The sequence below is a fragment of the Streptopelia decaocto genome (genome assembly GCF_964273445.1).
Source record: "Streptopelia decaocto genome assembly, chromosome: 3".
In the NCBI taxonomy this organism is placed as follows: domain Eukaryota; kingdom Metazoa; phylum Chordata; class Aves; order Columbiformes; family Columbidae; genus Streptopelia; species Streptopelia decaocto.
Genome location: NC_138656.1, coordinates 13,294,725 through 13,312,546, shown reverse-complemented (window position 1 = coordinate 13,312,546; position 17,822 = coordinate 13,294,725). Strand labels below are relative to the sequence as shown.

The window sequence follows — 17,822 nt, the reverse complement described above, 5'->3', positions numbered from 1 at the left end:
CCAGCTCCTCCTGCACTGTGCAGTAAAATCACATTTGCAGACACATATTGTCCTGCTCAGCAGGGCAGCCCCTGCTTGACTGTGATTATTCATTTCCTATCAAATGAACTGGTGGGCACTCATCATCCTTGTCTACCTAGGCCAGCTATGGGCACATGAAAGTCATCTGGTCACAGTAGGGACCTGACCTCATTGATATTTCACTCCTGGGCTTAGGACCCCTTGTGCTAGGCACTGAAGAAACAGCTATACAGAATATTTTTTCTGCAGGTTGCTGTCATCAGTCTCCACAACATCCCCTTTCCCCTGCCCAGCGCTCTTCACTGTGTTACCTAACCCTGAACTGCAGAAGGGAAGTTTCTGTCTTTGGTCCTGCCCAAGAGGGCAGACAGCACATTGGAGAGGTAGGGGCCACATCCACTCTAGAGCCCAACACAGACCAAGGCATCTCTAGTGGTGTGCACACCATTAGCTATCTGTCCTGCTGCCCAAGGCTGTCAAAATCACAGTTGTGACTGTTCCACACCACTTTCCAGAGATGTCAGGAGGCCCTCTGGCTTCCAAATCTCCCATTCTCTGGCATTTCAGTCTTTCCCCATCATGCCCCATCATGATGTCTCTGGACACTTGAAGTCCCTCTTTCTGCCCAGTACCAGCCTGTGGGACATATCTGCTCACAGCCACTGAAATGGTTCCTTCAAGCTGATACTTCTCTCAACTTCTGATCACCCTCCAGCATGCAGACACCACACAGCACATCTTAAATCTGTCTCAGCTGGAGGTTTGAAATGTCGCAGAGGCATTTGCTGAGGCAGTCAGGGACAAAGTCATTCAGGACACAGTCCCATCAAGAGTGGTGGAGCTGTGCCTTGTGACAGAGATTTCCCATCTCTGAAAGTTTTGCATATGGTGCTGCTGTTTGCACAAGGAACCACAAGGTAACTCCACTTAGCAGGAATAGCTCTATTTGTAATTATGCTAGAAAGAAATCGTTCCTTTTCTGTAGTGGAAGGTAGAAATGTAAGCAAAAGTACAACATATCTTATCTGATACTCAGAGTGTTTTTGCAGTTAGCACCCTTGCTGCTGTGAGAACCTTGTCTCTAAATCGAAAGGGAATGAAGGCTTAGAGGGCACCCTGTAATAACATTTGCATCCTGTTCCGAAAAGGGTTAGAGCATGGCCTTGTGCCGTTTTCTAGTGGAGGACAAAGGTGTGCACAATTAACTTAGTGTTGCTAGGATGCTCTTGATAATGTCAGTATCTCTTTTACTGCTGCCAGTAATTGTCCAGGTTGAGGATCCCTATTGTGCTAGGTGCTCTACAAATCAGATCTAACACCTTGGAAATGACAAGAAAAATGCATGAGCCTGTCCCCAAGGGCTTAGAGCCTAGAAAAAGTGAGACAGAGAGGGAGCAGGAGACAGTGGGGAAGCACTGGTCATGACCACAAATAGTTGCTTTAGACATCTGGCTGCATAGCTAACATGAAACACTCAGCAAATAATAAAAACAGTTGTTCATTAATACTTTAGTGGAATATTTTCAAAAAGGATGTATTTCAATTTTGAAGCATGTATTAGCTCAGCGGGGCAGAGAGATGAAAGAGAGGGAAAGAAGCAAGAGGAGTAGAGTAAGCAAGCTCTGAAACAGTTAATTATCAAGGCCATCCCCATGTGAATGACTTCCTGCTGAAATCTTCTGATGGACAATTGCAGCAGAGATTTCAGACCATGGCAGGCTTTGTGCCTCACTAGTGCAGCTCTCTGTTTGTAGCTCCACTGTTGCAGTTTGGAATTTGTTTAAGTATCCACCTGGTTTATATCTGTATCCAGATTTTCACCCTGTTCACTTGCTGTCACCTCTGGAATTGGCCCGTCCTCTCCCATATCCTTTTGCATTAAACTTCTGCTGCATAAATGAAATGGGTCTGTTGCCCCTTTTTTACCCTCACCACACAGTTGAAATCGGTCTCAGTGAGTTCTGAAGACTTGACCCCCAGGGGCAGACCAGATCTTTTTCACTACTCTCCTCTTACTTGGGGACTCACCCAGGAGGCAGGTTTTAACAACAGTCTGCCATTGCCTGCACCCTCCCGCTGTCCTCAGCTGGCTAAGCTCCTGGGAAAACCCTGGCAAGAGTAAACTTAAGATAGGTGGCCCATACGCTGTCAAATCCAAAGGCACACTGTTTCTTAGCCTGCTTGAGATTGAGGTGAAGCGCATTAGCTCAGCTGCTGTGGAGGCTGTTGTCCCTGTGCACTTGTTATTCCAAACTGAGGTAGGCAGAGAGCACTGTGTTGTGTGCTGTCAGCAGCTCAGCTGATGGATGGCAACTCATGCTGTAGTGGTATGGCATGCTGATTCCTACCACGAAAAGTGGTCTTCTGTATTTAACAGGCATGAAAGGTTTTCATCTGAGTTTTGCAAGAAAAGCAAAGGTGGGCTTATACCATTCCTCTGCCTGCCTGCATGTGATGGAGTAGTCCTGGACAGACATGAGACGACCAACCTAAAGGGACTTACATGTGAAAGGAATTTTCTACATAGCAGCTGTCATACTGCCAGGTGTCCAGGGTAGCACACTCTGCTCCCAGGACCTTAAAGGGAAGGGACTGGAGAGCAAGAAGTAAAGTCCTTTCAAATCAAAAGGAGCCTGGTCTGACTCCTGAGGTCTGCATTTCATGGAAAGAGTCCTGTGTTCAACCAGGGCATCCTGCTGAGGCTTTTATCCCCCTTCACAGAAAGAGTGTGGCATATTGATCGCATCCTTCCCCAGTAAATGTGTTTGCGCATTCCCTGCCTCTCTGCAGTGGTCCCACTCTGTGGAGAACAAGCAGACAGGGACATGCACAAAAATACACCACCCTCCTGATGATGGGGACCAGGCATCCCCAGCAACCGCTGTTCAGGCTTGACCCACCTGTTGCTAAACAAGCCAACTAGCTGGAGAGGGGAGCTTTTTGATTTTCATTACTTTTGGCAGACACAGCAGAACCAAATGCAGAGTGAGGTACTTTCTCTACCTATGCAACAGAATGAAGGAGATGGAAAGATAAAAGAATAACACTTTGTGGTTTTTTGTACACTCTAGTATAATTTGATATTAAAAGACTTGGCCAGGTTGTTGATGACCCCTCAGAGCCACTAAGAAGGATCCTTAGCAACCTGTACTTTCCTTGTTGGACAATCAGGACTTATGTTTGTGTGCTAACACATTTCCACTGAGGAAGAGTCCTAGCCCTGTGGAGCAGTTTGTTAAAGGGAGGAGAGAACTTTGGGATGGCCTCTTCCTTCCACCAGTTGTCGTCAAAGCAGCAAATATTCTGGCTGAGGGCCCCAAGAATAAAAAATAAAATGGTCCCAGCACACCAATGGAAGAATTGCTGCAGTTCTGCTCCATCCTGTTCCTTTCTCTTAGTATGGCAATAGGAGATTAAGGGAGCAAGCCCACAGCAAGAAAGCAATATTATAAGGTAGTTATTGCAGGTGTTAGTAAGATGCTGGATGAAGAGAGAGTAACAAAGCTAGAGAATCCTTGGGGATACATGTCTCAAGCCAGTTTGCTTTCTTCCCAAGGGCAGGAATAAGAGCTGGCTCAGGCACAATGAAAGTACATTTTAGCAGGATGCTCTTTGCATCATGGAGGTGAAAACAGCAGTTCTGGGTTGCAAGACCTGCAGGGGTCTCTCACTCTTTTGCTAAAGGCACAGCACGTGTGTCTTTGCATCATGGAGGTGAAAACAGCAGTTCTGGGTTGCAAGACCTGCAGGGGTCTCTCACTCTTTTGCTAAAGGCACAGCACGTGTGGGAGCTCGCTGGTCTTTCTGTGATGTCAGCAGACAAACTGGGTTGGTAAAGGCTGTTATTCGTGCTCAGGCAGGTGACTCACTCCTCAGCAGCAGCTTTTCTGGAGAGTTCCCCTGATCTCTCTTTCTGCCTTGCTCACTGTGCAGCAGAAGGATGAGCAAAGCCTTTCCAGCTCACTCTTGCTGTTGCTGGGCTCCATCCAGCTGCCCACCTCTGGAAAGGTGGTACTGCTTCCTGGATGTCTTCTCTACTCCTATGTCCCAGCTCTGCAGAGAGCTCTTTTCCTGCAGGAACACTCAGCGTAAGAATGCACTATACCACACCTTCCACCCTTCAGACATCATGCACCCTTTTAAAGGGTTGAAATAGTGTCCATAAAACACAAAGGCAGGGTTTCTGTTTGGATGAAAGAGAGGGTGAACTAGGAGCAGAAGGGCAACAAGAGGAGCAGAAATTACTTACAGGAGGATATCAAGGGGGAAGAAGCCTACAGGAGAAGAGCAAGGGCTGAGACAAAGCCCTTTGATAGAATCCCCACACATCCAGGCCCTGCACAGAGCCACCTGCCTGGAAGTACTGTAGCTGTAGGAGAGAGGACTTATGTACACAAGAAATTAGGGGCTGATATCTGCTGACATGACAACACTGTGATGTGTTATTGCTGAAGAACATGGAGTTCTTGTCTTGCAGATGCTGAGTCACAGGAAAGAGCAGTTATTTCAGGGTGTTGACACCTTAATACAAGGTTAGACCTTCTATTTCCATACCAACAGCAATGGTGACAAATACAAATTAATTGTTCCAGGTCAGTGGATGAACTTTCCCCACAGTAAAAAATGAGATCTTCTTGAGTCCTCCTCTACTGAGTATGGAATTGAGTCAAGAGATGAACATGCCCTCCAGTTTCTTCAGTCTGTGCAGAGGTGTTGCTGGCATTAGTAGATGCTGGTGGGTGTTTAGGTAGGATGCCTACCTTATAGCATATCTTTTTCTCCTTATTCATTCTTTTCCCATCCAAAGACAGTTTTGGGGGCTAGGCACAAAGGATGGATAATATCTTCTATGTACTGCAATGATAATGCCACCTGCCAACTGCAGTTTCCAGGTCTCTCCCACAAAGCAAGCAGCCTAGCCAGGAATAATTTCCTTAGTATCCCCTTCCTAGGTGTTTTCCAAGGCATCTTCAGGTCTACATCCAGCAGAAGAGGCAAAATATACCGTAAATCCAGATCATCTCTTTTCAGGAACATCACTACTCCACAGGACATTCCAGTCTCAACAAGAGGAGCAGCTTCCTAAGAAAAGGTCATATTTATGAAGAAGCAAGGCATGTTGGTTACTGAAAAGCAATTAAAAATTGGATACATAATGACCAATATCGGAACCAAATGAGAATTTATGCACCAAAGTTTTGTTGATTTGTTAAGATTGTGTGTGCATACATACATATTGTATGCATTTCAGAAAATACTTGTTTTGAGAAATGTGTTGTCTCAGAAGGTTTTCAAAAACATTTTGAAAAGGTTGGAGCATTCCATATCAATACATTTCTGAGGAGAACAAAACAAATCCCTTTTTTTCAACTGGAAAGAAATTTTTCATCTGAAAGGCTTGCTTAATGTATAAATATAGAAAAAATAACAAAAAAAAAGGCTCAGAACCAACATGAAGTATTTCAAAACTGTGTATATCAAGTACTTAAATTAATGTCCATGATTATTTTAAAAAAACCTGATGGCACACATTTGTATTCAACACACTTTTAACACTGTTTTCTGCCTTGTTTCTATCACTTTTCGTGCTCAGTCCCTTGCCTATATCTCTGTTCAATCTTAAATACGGTTTGAGTTGTTTTAAAATTATTAAAAGATCTCTCCTTCTAACTTTCTTCTCCTCTGGAGATTCTAAAACCTTCCTCCTGAGGTTCTATCTTCTGGAATGTCACAGTTGTATTTTTGACAGGACTTCAGTCAACCTTTTGCCATGCAAATATAGAATGTATTGTAAAAGCAGTGATAACATTAAAAGAGAAAAAAAAAAAAAAAAGGAAGAGAGAAGGGGAGGGGAGGGGAGGGGAGGGGAGGGGAGGGGAGGGGAGGGGAGGGGAGGGGAGGGGAGGGGAGGGGAGGGGAGGGGAGGAATGAAATTCATTACATTTTTTATTTACTGTCATCAAAATCAATAGTCCTTTGTTAAATAAATACAGAAAAAGCATATTAACATAATGGATTAACTCAATGTATCACTCTGCATGATAAACCAACAAAGCTGAACCCTCCTAAGAACAGATGAAAATTCTGGGTTGACCAGGGGTCCATCTGACCCAGTAACCTCTCTCTGGTGGTGTAAGCAGATAGGAAGAGAGGGTTTTAAGAACAGAGCAAGCATATACTTCTGATGTTTTTCCAAATAATATCCATGATCTATTCATTGATAAAATTTTAATGATGAATTCAGAAGTACAGCATCTATTAGAATTTCCCCTTTGAGACAGTTTCTTGAAAGAAAGCACTTTGCTGCTGAGTTCAAAAGGCAAAAAAAATACAATAAATTCAGTTTCACATCTCCAGTGTCAGAGGTAGTAGTATATGGAGATGACGGAGTTCTTTATGTTCTTCTTCAACATTTTTCAGGGAATCAAGCATTAAAAACAGAACAAAACAAAACAAAACAAAACAAAACAAAACAAAACAAAAAACAAAACAAAGAAACAAAAAACACTACCAAAAAGCCACCCCATGAAATTAAATGAAATGTTTTACTTGACCAAACCAGGACATTTTGCTTTATGCAGAGAGGAAATGTTAATCATTTTAACAGAAGAGAAAGGTAACACATTGATTTTTTTAAATCAGAGCAAGACACCCATGTGTCTGCCAGAAAGAGTTGATTTTGCCCAAGGCCATTCTCTACAGAGCTCATAGGGGATCCCAGAGCTTTGAGACACCTGGAACGAGACTTCAATGACACTCTGCTGGGTTTGCTGCTGTCATCTGGGCTTGGAGGCAGTATCAGGAGACGGGAAAGTGCTGACTATGAGAATAGAGAGCTGCTGCTAGTGTTGGGGAATGGTGGTGGGTGGAAGGAGAAGGGATTGAAGTTTGGGTCATGCTTTTTTTCCCCTGGGCTCTGTAGGGCCATGCGTGGCATTTTCTACTTGCACTTGGGAAAGCAGACCACCAGCAGTTTGCAGGAACTGAATTTCCAGCTCACTGCTATTTAGTTGTCTTGCAGCTCTGTTGTCTGCGAGGGCATTCCCAATGCGATCAATAGCAAATCAAGGCTAGGCATTTCCTTGCTGGTACCATACAGGCATAACCCATACACTAGGGAAATTCACAGCTTATATTAATTGCTTGTGGCCTTTGTAACTACCTGTCTCCCTGTCCGTCTGTCCACCAGCCCTCACTGTCAACTTTTCAATACATTGTCCAGTTTTGCTTATGAGGTAAGTCTGAGCACGGTCCCTTCAGGGTTTCCCACCGTCAGATGCCCCCTTCTAACAGCAGACCCCACATTAATTAAGAGTCATTTTCTTCCTGGGGCTTCTAGAATGAAGCTACTTGCCTCTTTTCAAAAACAAAGTCTTTCTTCACAGGGAAGAACAGCTTCCTTTATACTGTGGACATTAACTTACTGCAGAGCTGGCTGATACAAAAGGCTCTGGGAATGTAAACTGATTTGCTTCTTAAAGCAATAAAATTAAACCAGCAAATATTCTATGCAGATATTCTCTGAAACCTTTGTGATTTAGTTAGATTTCTTTCTGATTGATGTTAAAATAAAAGAAGCTTAGTGTCATCAGGATACCTTTCAGAAGCCTGAGATTGTGGGATCACCCCACTTCTCCCTCCCTGCCTCTGTTTCCTTGTTTTTGCATTAAGTTGGTTTGGCTGATTTAAAAATCTGAATGAAAACTGGACATTATTCTTTAATTTAATTTAAACCAAAGGACCAGAGTGAAGAATGGAGAGGTTGGAGAGACATTGGTGATCCAGGCTCCACGCAGCAGTATGCTCTGTGTCTGGTCATCTGAGGCACTCCACAGCACAAGCAAGGTTGAACTTCCATATCTCCTTGATATCAAGCTTTACTATCCACCAACTGAGATGTAAATCCTCAGCCACCACAGGTCACAGCAGCCCTACTAAGCTGACCTTGGTGGGCATTTGTTCCTAAGGATAAAATAGCATTTTCCAATGAGAGGTATGTGAAAGACACAGCTGTCTCTCCAGAGGATCTTGCAAGCTCAGAAACATTGTAATTTTGAGCCATGTTTTGTAAACACATTGGATCAAGATGAATCCTTCCAGTGTCTCCAAAGGACTGAGAACCTGGCCTATTGCTGTTGGCAGGAAACTCTCAGTTCGGTCTCATTCCTGTCCAGAAAGAAATTAAAGGAACCTGGCCTATTGGTGTTGGCAGGAAACTCATTTCAGCCTCTTTCCTGTCCAGAAAGAAAGTAAAGGCAAACTTCTGATGCTTTATTCAGACTGGACTTTAAGAGGGGTATATCCCCACTACAGTTATTCTCCTTGCAAGAGTGCTACGGGATCATCAGAATATTAATTACTTGCTATTGTCTCCAGTTATAAAGCAAATCCCCTAAACTTTCTGACATACTGAAGAGATGGTATATTAAAACACACACAGCCTGTGGTCTTGGTTGGCCCCAGGATTTTGTCTGTTGAATTAAATGTGATGGGAACCCACAAAGAGCTTTCTCACAGCATGTGCTTGTCAGTTGTTTTCCTCATATCCCACTCAACACAATCCATGGAGCACCTTGGAGCAGAAGGTTTTTGCTCCATATTAATCAACCCTCTCTCATGCAGTCCCTTGTGTCTGTCTGGAAAGCCAGTTGCATCACTTATGTTGCCTCTCCAGGGGGAGGGGAGAAAAAAGCGTTACGTTTTAAAGAGAACAAACAAGTGATGCAAGAAAAAATACATTTTTTTTGTTTTGTTCCCAATGCTGTGTTTATTGTGAGCTTCAAGAAAGCAGAAGGAATGGAAATAGGAAAAAGAAACTTGTCACATGAAAGGGATAGTCTTCATAATTTGATCTCTGGTGACTTTATGGATGTGCCTGAAGTACCCTGTCAAAAAGTTGAGTTTGTTCAAGGCAAATATGCCCCTTGAAGAAAGAGAAGTAAGTTACCTCACATTCACTGTCAGATGCTGCAGAGCTCATCGTGCCTGATAACTTTTTACCCTGGTAATTAACATATCAAATGACAAAACATTTCTCAGAAATAGCCTGGATTGTGTCTCCTGCCTAGAAAGATGCCACCACAGCATCGGTGGGAATCAGAGATTTGCAGAGTTTGCAGGTTGGACTGGCAAATGACACCCCAAGAAACAATCCTCAGGAAACACTTCCATGTAACTGATGTGATGTCTACCCCAAGTGCTGGGGAAAAAAAAAAACAACTGTCCTGAGGAAACCGGGGTCTGCCAACAACTGACCAGAAAGAGCTAATCTGAGTGTCCTCAATGCATGAAATTGGGAGTAGATAAAGAACAGTGTAACACAATTTACATATAGAGAAATCATGGGTGATTGTGACACAAAGCTGAGAAAGCTACTGATATCAATAAACGAGGGTGAATATCTTCTTAAGAGTTGTTAATCTTACCTCAAAAGGTCCTTTGATGATTTAGGAGACTGTATCTTTCACTTAAAACCCAGAGTTTCAGTTTCAACTCAGATAGGGGCATTTGCAGGTGAAAAAAATGAGGGTTCAGAATGGGCAGAACTCATTCTCTGATCAAATCTGTTCCTGTAAGGAGAAGAAACCTCAGAGACAACTTCAAACTTGCAGTGTCTCTAATTCTCTTTCCCCAATCTTGTCCTCTGCCAAATGTGACTCGGGGTGCCCGAGACAGAAAGCCCCATCATGTACCTGCCCCAGAACCCTTTTCCTGTCTATTCCCAGGGTGGGAGGTTGGTGTCCAGAGCTGAGATCCTCTCTGGCAGCACTGGGCAGAATCTTTTACCCTTTGCTCTGCAGTGTGACTCATGTTGGAGGGAAGAGAGGTCAGGGCCACTGCAGTGAATGTAAAGTACCCACTGACATGGTCTTCCTCCCATCACTAATGAGGAAGAAGAACAGGGGCAGATAGAAGAAACCAAAGCAAAAGAAAGTCAGGTCATGCCAAATGACACAAAGCTGGTGGTTCACCAAGTTCCTTGCGCTTGGTACTGTGGACATTTTGAATTCCAATGATACTACGTAATGGCCTGCTCATCTACTCCAAGGGATAGCAAATTGAGCCAAAATGATGAGTCCCCAACTTGGAACTGGGGATTGATACCACTTTTACATGAGACACATACCCACATGGCTTGGTGTGAAGTCATGTGACTATCCTCATGGATAGATAAAGTCCCAACGGTGAGGTCTAAGATCCACAGCTACCCAGGTTGGGACCATACATTGCGTCTTGATACAAATGGAGCTGGAGGATCATGAGGCAGTAGAGTTGGATGTGAAATTCAGTCTCTACACCAACCTTATATAACAAGATAGAGGTAGAAAGATATGAATGCAGCTTTTTCCAAAACCTATAATCTCCAGCAGGTCCTTCAGCAAAGCCCTAACAAAGATGTCACAGGGCTTTAAAAGCCCTGCTATTGCCTGTGAAACAGAGAGAGGAATTTCTACAGGCATATTTGTGTATAAACAAATTGACAGTTGAATAACACCTTGCACAACTTTGTACAGCTGTCAAGTCTCCACAAAATCACAGAATTGCAGAATGGTTGAGATTGGAAGTGGCCTCTGGAGGTCATTTAGACGATACTCCCAGCTCAGGCAGGATCAGATAGAGCAGGTTGCTCAGGACCATGTCCAGTGGGGTTATGAATATCTCCACAGCCTCTTGGTGACACAGACAAATAGTCAGCTCTGTGTGTGTGTGGGCACATCTGTGTGTGTGTGTAAACTAGGCTTCACCACACGTCACTTTTCCCAAGTTTTCCTCTCTTTCATCACAAAATGGCAACATCTGCTTGAGGGCTAGAAATGATGTGGAGGGGCAAAATCACCTTCACCACAAGCATACAAATTCCTGTATATGCCAGGAAAACAGAATTGCCCTCATGTTGCAGGCTGAGGTCTCATTCTCTCAAGTGCAGTTAAAGGAACTGCTGCTGCTGTGGAGCTTGTCTAAAAACATCTCTCTGCATTCTGCTCATTCAGGCCTTTTACACTTGCTGTTCTCATTATTATGCTCTTGTTTTTCCAAGTGCCAAAAGCTCACTCGGACATTCATACTTTTATCATTTTATCTGCACTTGAATACACAATCAAACGCCACAGGCAGCACCAGCCTGGGGCTGAATCACATACTTGTCTACATGTTTTCAAATTCCAGCAGAAAACATCGATACCAAAATGATGCAATGGCTCAAACCCAGATGTTATGAAAGTTGATCAAATAGAAGCGTCAGACTCATGCTGGTGTCCATTCACACTCTCTTCTCCTGAGCCTTTCATGGGCTTTCAGGAGTAAATATTGCTCCCAGTACATCTCTGTCCACCAACACACCACCATTTAATTTGTTGGCAGTAGAAATCCCTTTACTCAGGCCAGTTGTTTTAATCTGCCTCATCACTGTTCAGGATCTTGTTGTAAATTTGTCCAGGCTAGAGGTTCTTATGCTATTGCAGAACAAAGAAGGTGATGCTCACAAAGAAGTAAATGCCACTTGAAGGGCTTGCTGGAGTAATATTTGGATAGAGTCATAGAATTATAGTGTCACAGAATCATATAATGGTTTGGGTTGGAAGGGACCTTCAAAGGTCATCTAGTCCAACCCTCTGCAATGAGCAGGGACATCTTCAACCAGATCAGGTTGCTCAGAGCCCTGTCCAGCCTGGCTTTGAATGTTTCCAGGGATGGAGCATCTACCACCTCTCTGGGCAATCTGTGCCAGTGTGTCACCACCCTCATTGGAAAAAATTTCTTTCTCATTTCTACCCTGAATCTTCCCTCTTTTAGTTTAAAACCATTACCCCTTGACCTATGCCGACAGGCCCTGCTAAAAAGTCTGCCCCCATCTTTCTTATAGGCTCCTTTTAGGTACTGAAAGGAAACTGTAAGGTCTCTCCAGAGCCTTCGCTTCTCCAGACCAAACAACTCAAACTCTCTCAGCCTGTCCTCACAGCAGAGCTGTTCCAGCCCTCTGATCATTTTTGAGGCCTCCTCTGGCCCCTCTCCAGCAGGTCCATGTCTTTTCTGTACTGAGGGCTCCAGAGCTGGACACAGGACTCCAGGTGGGGTCTCATCAGAGCAGAGGGGCAGAATCAACTCCCTCGACCTGCTGGCCACACTATTTTTGATGCAGCCCAAGATACAATTTGTCTTCTGGTCTGCAAGTGCACGTTGCTGGCTCATGTCCAACCTTTCATCCACCAGTACTCGTAAGTCCTTTCTCTGCAGGTCTGCTCTCAGGAGCTACACTTGTCCTTGAAGTGCAATACAAGAGATTACTCTAGACACAGGATGGCCACCATCCTTTTCACTGCCTGCACACAGGTGGCTGTTCCTGCCTCCACTGTGATGAGCCTGTTTCTTTCATTGCCTTCCTGAACAGTCATGGTAAGGAACAGGGTGAGGCAGGACAGTGAGGCTGTAGATGGGAAGCAGCAAGTGTCTACTACAATGCACTCACATTGGACAGAGCTATGCCTGGGCCACTGACGGCACAAGCCTGTTTACTAGAATGAGGATTCATTGTTGAAATAAACCCTAAGGGCTAAGTTTTCACACTGGATTTTGTTTTGTCACTCTGAGGTACAGCAGAACACTTAGGACATCTGGCAAAGCCTTGAGCAAAGCAGCAGCACCAGCTGCAAATGCCAGTTTATCCCTTCTCTGTGTGTTAATGAAATTCTGGTGATATCCTTGTATCATTCTTTTGCCACTGCTACCCAAATACCCATACTATCTCAGCATTTCTGCGGGGGAAGTTCCATGTGAGCTCGGCATTTAGTGTCTCAAGGTCCTTAACAGCCATCCCAACTGGATCCCAGTGCTACCAGACAGTAAGAGAGCAGGTTATGGTCAAGATCTTATGTTTTTTATCTCCTTAATGCTCAGGATGGGGTTGATCCCTCACTGAAGGAAATACATCAATTGCAAGCAAGTGATCTAGTCTCTACCTATCAACACTGGAATGTGGATGGGGATTTCCTGAAGATGATTCAGCAATTGGTTTTGGACACTGCAGTCTGAAGACTAGAATAGACTGGGTTGGATGCCTTCATTTGAAGAAGAAAAGAAATTTAAGCATCAGTAGAGATTAAGTCCAGCATTGAGTCTAAGAGTTTTGTATATCTGTTTAGAAGTGCCTGCATTTCAGGTGACACCTGCTCCCAACTGTTTCCACAGCAAGTTTCAGACAGGGAATGGCTGCTTGAAACTCATGTCCATTTTCTGGGCCAACTTCCCAGCAGAAATGGTGGAAACCTCCAGAAGAGCTCTTTGGTACCTGAAAGGCAAGTTGCCATTGTTGGGGTCTGGTCTGGGAAGCCCTGAGCCAGAGATATTCTTTAATATTGCCTGAAGTGAGATTAAGACACAAACAAGGTCAGATGTCACTTAACTAGGGAGATTTATTGAACACTTGTGAAGAAGATAGTGACAGGACAGGGAGAAAAAGGCAGGAAAGCAGTAGGAACACATTTGCAAGAGAAATTTTACCACCATCCAGGATCCAATGGGCTTCAGCAGGTGGGGTGGTGTGTCTCAGGAAGGCAGCTTGTTACCTCACTGAGAGGTCCACACGTGGCACTGGTTGGTGGCTTGCGGATCTCCAGGTCATGCATGCCGTGTGGTTGTACGGTGTTTTAAAAGGCATTGGGGTATATTCTGGGATGTGGTTTCCCCTGGCAACAGCACACACTGCCTGGTTTGCGCCTTTGCTCAGGCTCTCGGTCCTGGCATGCCAGTCCCATGTAGTACCGTGCATACTCTGGTGGGGCAGGTGATTTGCTTGTGGCCAGGCAAGTCTCCCATTGCTTGCAGCCAGGCAGGTTCCCTGTGGGACAGGTTCCCTGTGGGACAGGTCCCCTATTGCCTGTAGCTAGGCAGGTTTCCTGCGGCTCATAGCTGGGCAGGCTTCTGGGGAGTGACATCATCATTCACAGCAAAGACAGGAGCAAACAAACTTTGGGACACTTAACTCAAAATACGGTCCCTGACAGCCATGGGCTAAAGTTTCTACTATACTATGGGCACAACGGAATTTGCAAATGCCTAATGGAGCAAAAAATCATTTGTCACTTATTTGGATCACCATTTCTGCCTGTGGAACTGTTTGATGGGACTTCATAGTCCCTTTCATGCTCTTCTCGGGACTGAAAACTCTCCTGCCATAGCCCAACCCCAGCACTGGGTGTCTGCCAGTCCCATGCTTTCCCCGGCTGATTGGCACCTCTCTGCTAACATTCATGGTTCGGAGGCAAATTCTGACTTCACTCTTTTCCCATCTGTACCCTTAGCATAGGATCTGGAGCCTTTTTCTCACCACCAGTGAAAAAAAGTGGTATAAGCCTGAGGGTGGAAGATATTACCCAGAAATTTGAGATCAGCAGATGTACAAATTGGGCAAGTTAAAAGCAGTAGCCAGAGCTTTTGACTAGAAGAGAGATAGGAGAAGATACAGGAGCATTTTCTGCATGAGTTACTCCTCATTCTCTAGCATTTTTTTGCATGCCACTTAAAGAAGTAAGACTCGGGTCTGGCCAGTAGCTGCATGGAGGCTGTGCATCCCTGCTCCCTGCTCACCTCACCAAAGGGATCAGGATACTTTCTTCTCCTCCTACAGGGAGCCATTTCTACTGTCCAGCTTCAGGGAGATGAGGCATGATTAATAATTGTGATCAGTGGGTTTCTTGTTTCCAGATACAGCATACCAGGAGGCATTTTGTGAGTATGATATATGGGCCACTGTGAGATGCAGCTGAATTTTTTGGCCTTGCAGCTGTGGAGGTACAGTATTCATCTTCTTTCAGCCTATAAAACATGCAGCCCAGAGACAAGATTAATATGTTTTGCAGAAGTTGAAGTGGAAACTCCAGGGAAGTTCCTTGAAAGTGTTTCTAAACAACAAGACATTCATTTTGTTAGTTAAACAAAGTGAGATGAACGATCCAGATCTCCTTAACCCTTCTCGCCTCTCCTCTCCTTACTTTCCTGGCTTACTTTCAAATCTTCTAAAGAGAGATTTGAGTCTGGTATTTTTTCAAGTGCCTGTTTCTAGCTTTGGAGTATCCAGCCAGAAGCTGGCAAGTTGATAGTCACATATGAGCATCCAGAGGACACAGACCAAAGGAAAACAAAGAGACATGGATAGTCCAGCAGTACAAACCCTTTGCAAGAAACATATCTCATCTACTGGCTGTGCAGTGAGGGAATTTGCCTGATGCTATGTGATAAATTATCCCCCACTCATAATTCATCTCGTCTTGCACTCATCCTCTGTTCTGTTTATCAAACCTGTTGGTCTGGCTGTTTCCCAAAGACTGTATTAAATTGGTTCATCAATCATCTGGCTGCCAGCCACAGTCTTACCAGGGAAGACTGGAAATTATTGGATAGAAGTACCGTAAAACTCCACAGATAATATCATTCTGATTAGGAAAAGTGCTTAGTTCTGCAGCAACTTTGAAGCCTGTTAGAATAACTGTTTGTATTCCTTACTACTTATATTAAGCTTGAAGAGGCTGTAGTGAATCAGGCTCTTTGTTAGTAGGGCATTCAAATCTCTATTCTTGCACCAGTCCTGTCTGCATTACTCTCAGAGTTCAGCATGATGGATTGATTAATACCAGCTAAGTATTCGGCAGAGTAATATTCATAGCTGGGGCTTTACTTTTCAGGGAAAGATGTAGCAAAAGCAAAGATTGCTTTAGTGAGGCTGGAGCTGAATCTGTCAAGAGGGGCCCACAGAAATCCACTTCCAAGATGGACATGTATGGCTGGACAAATGGTGCCTCTGTACCATTTGACACACCAGCTCCAGGGGTTGAGCAAGTGCCCTGGTAGTGCACGTTACACCATCCCCACCTCTAATTGAGCAGAAATGCCTGGATGGATGAAGGGCTTTGTCATTTCAGGCCAGGCTTTTCAGTAGACTGGGATGTCTGTGGCACGCAGGGATGCACAAAACATATCCATCCCATCCAGGATGGGGCTGTTTAGTGAAAGTGGAGAAACCATCAGTCTAAAATGTCCTGCTTTCCACTAGATTGCAGACTAGCATGCCATAAATGTGATCCTATTTCTTAGCAAAATTTTGTGGGGTATTTTCCTTCCTCAATATTTTTATCTCATTTTTTTTAATTAGCTAAAATTGATTTATTTTTCTGAGCAATTTTAACCACAGTGGCATTGTGAAAGCATTTATTGTTTGACCCAAACACATGTATTGTAAAGGAAGACTGAGTTTGTTTTGGTGTCTGAGGTCCCAGCATTATGGCTGACAGAATTACTAAGAAGGGTTCACAACAGATATCGCTCTCTGTACTTGCACCTATTTTGGTTCTTGAGACTTGAACCACTGCATCTACTTCTTCTGTGATGTTTGATCACAGGGTATAGGTGGCCAGACCTAAGTAGAGACTGGACTTGTCTAAGTAGAAAAGTTTTATCTTTAAGCTACCAGTACGCAAGATACAGATACTGTGAAGACAAGTTAACATCCTGGCCATTGTCTGCATTTAGATGTCTTGTTTTCTTTTTAGGTTTAATGACCATTGTTTTTACCTTTTCTGCCACAACAAGGAAACACCCGTGAGACTGGGTCTCACTGGGGTCTCTGATCTATACGAGTCATTTTTTGTCCTAATTTGCCATATGGAGTTTGCCAGAGTACAGGCATTCCTGATGTGGAAGCCTCCAGAGTGTCACTGTGTCAGGGATCAAAGGCTCTGGGCTGTAAGCTGCTGGCTCAGTACCAAAACCAAAGGAGTTCCTCAAAATGCACAGTTACCAAAGGTCTGATACACTTTTTAAAAAAAGTTCAAGAAAAAATGCTTATTAGTTGCCAGATGCTAACCTATTAAAATTGACCTCAATTGGATTTTCTGAAGTAAGTGTTTTCGAGACCTGTTTATCTTAAACATGCAGAAATGCTGTAATTTGCATACAGTGACACTGGAGAGTCATGGAATTGTTTTGCTAATTAGGAAATACCAACAAAGAATTGTCTTAGTGATAAGCAAATCCTTTCAAACTAGTCTTGCACTTATGGGGGATGGTTTCTGTGTTGGTGATTGCTTCATATCAATGGAAACCTTTCTGAATGGATTAAAGGAGGAATATAAAATTGTCCTTCCCATGTGCCCGTACCTATGTACGGATTTGATTTTACAAAGTCACAAAGCATGCACTAGGTTAAAAGAACAAAACCCACTTGGATTAGGTAATCTGTTGGAAACTAGAACTTCTGTGAAAGTACATACCTATTCTCCAAGCAAAATCAAGCTCTTTTGTAATGATGGGAGCTGCAAAATTCAGCAACTCTATGGCAGCATGTGACTGATACAAGACATCTGGTTTTGGCTGGGCTGAAAATTGTAAAGGGAAGTTGGGTTTTCACCACAGATGCAATCCTTTCACAACAGTCAGAGATGTCCTCAAAGAGCTCAGCAAGAAAATAAGCTGTTCTTTGTGAGGAGGCTTGTCACTAGGTTGAAGATCCTGTCAGAAAAAAGGCTATTAGTGCTCAACAAATCAGCCTTCTGAATCCCTTTGGGTCGCTTATCACCTCATTTTGGCTAGTTATGACCTCTTTTATTGAATCCAGTCAAGAAATATTGTCAGGTTTGCAGATTATTTAATGTTTTGGTTGTTTCTTTTCCCTTTGAGCTTCCACCTATTTTTAAGTGAATTAAAAAAAAAAAAGTTTTGAAAGTGTACAAAGTTTCATTTAAAAGAGATCAGCCCAAAATATTGCAGAATTTTCCATAACATGCTGTGACATTTGAGCCACATCAAATTGA

The 17,822-nt window shown here is 43.7% G+C and overlaps 1 protein-coding gene across 1 annotated transcript in view; it reads left to right on the top strand.

Moving 5' to 3' along the window:
* Positions 1-17,822, top strand: part of SYNDIG1 (synapse differentiation inducing 1) — a 79,900-nt gene that overhangs the window by 60,839 nt on the left and 1,239 nt on the right. The gene's annotated exons all lie outside the window — the stretch shown is intronic.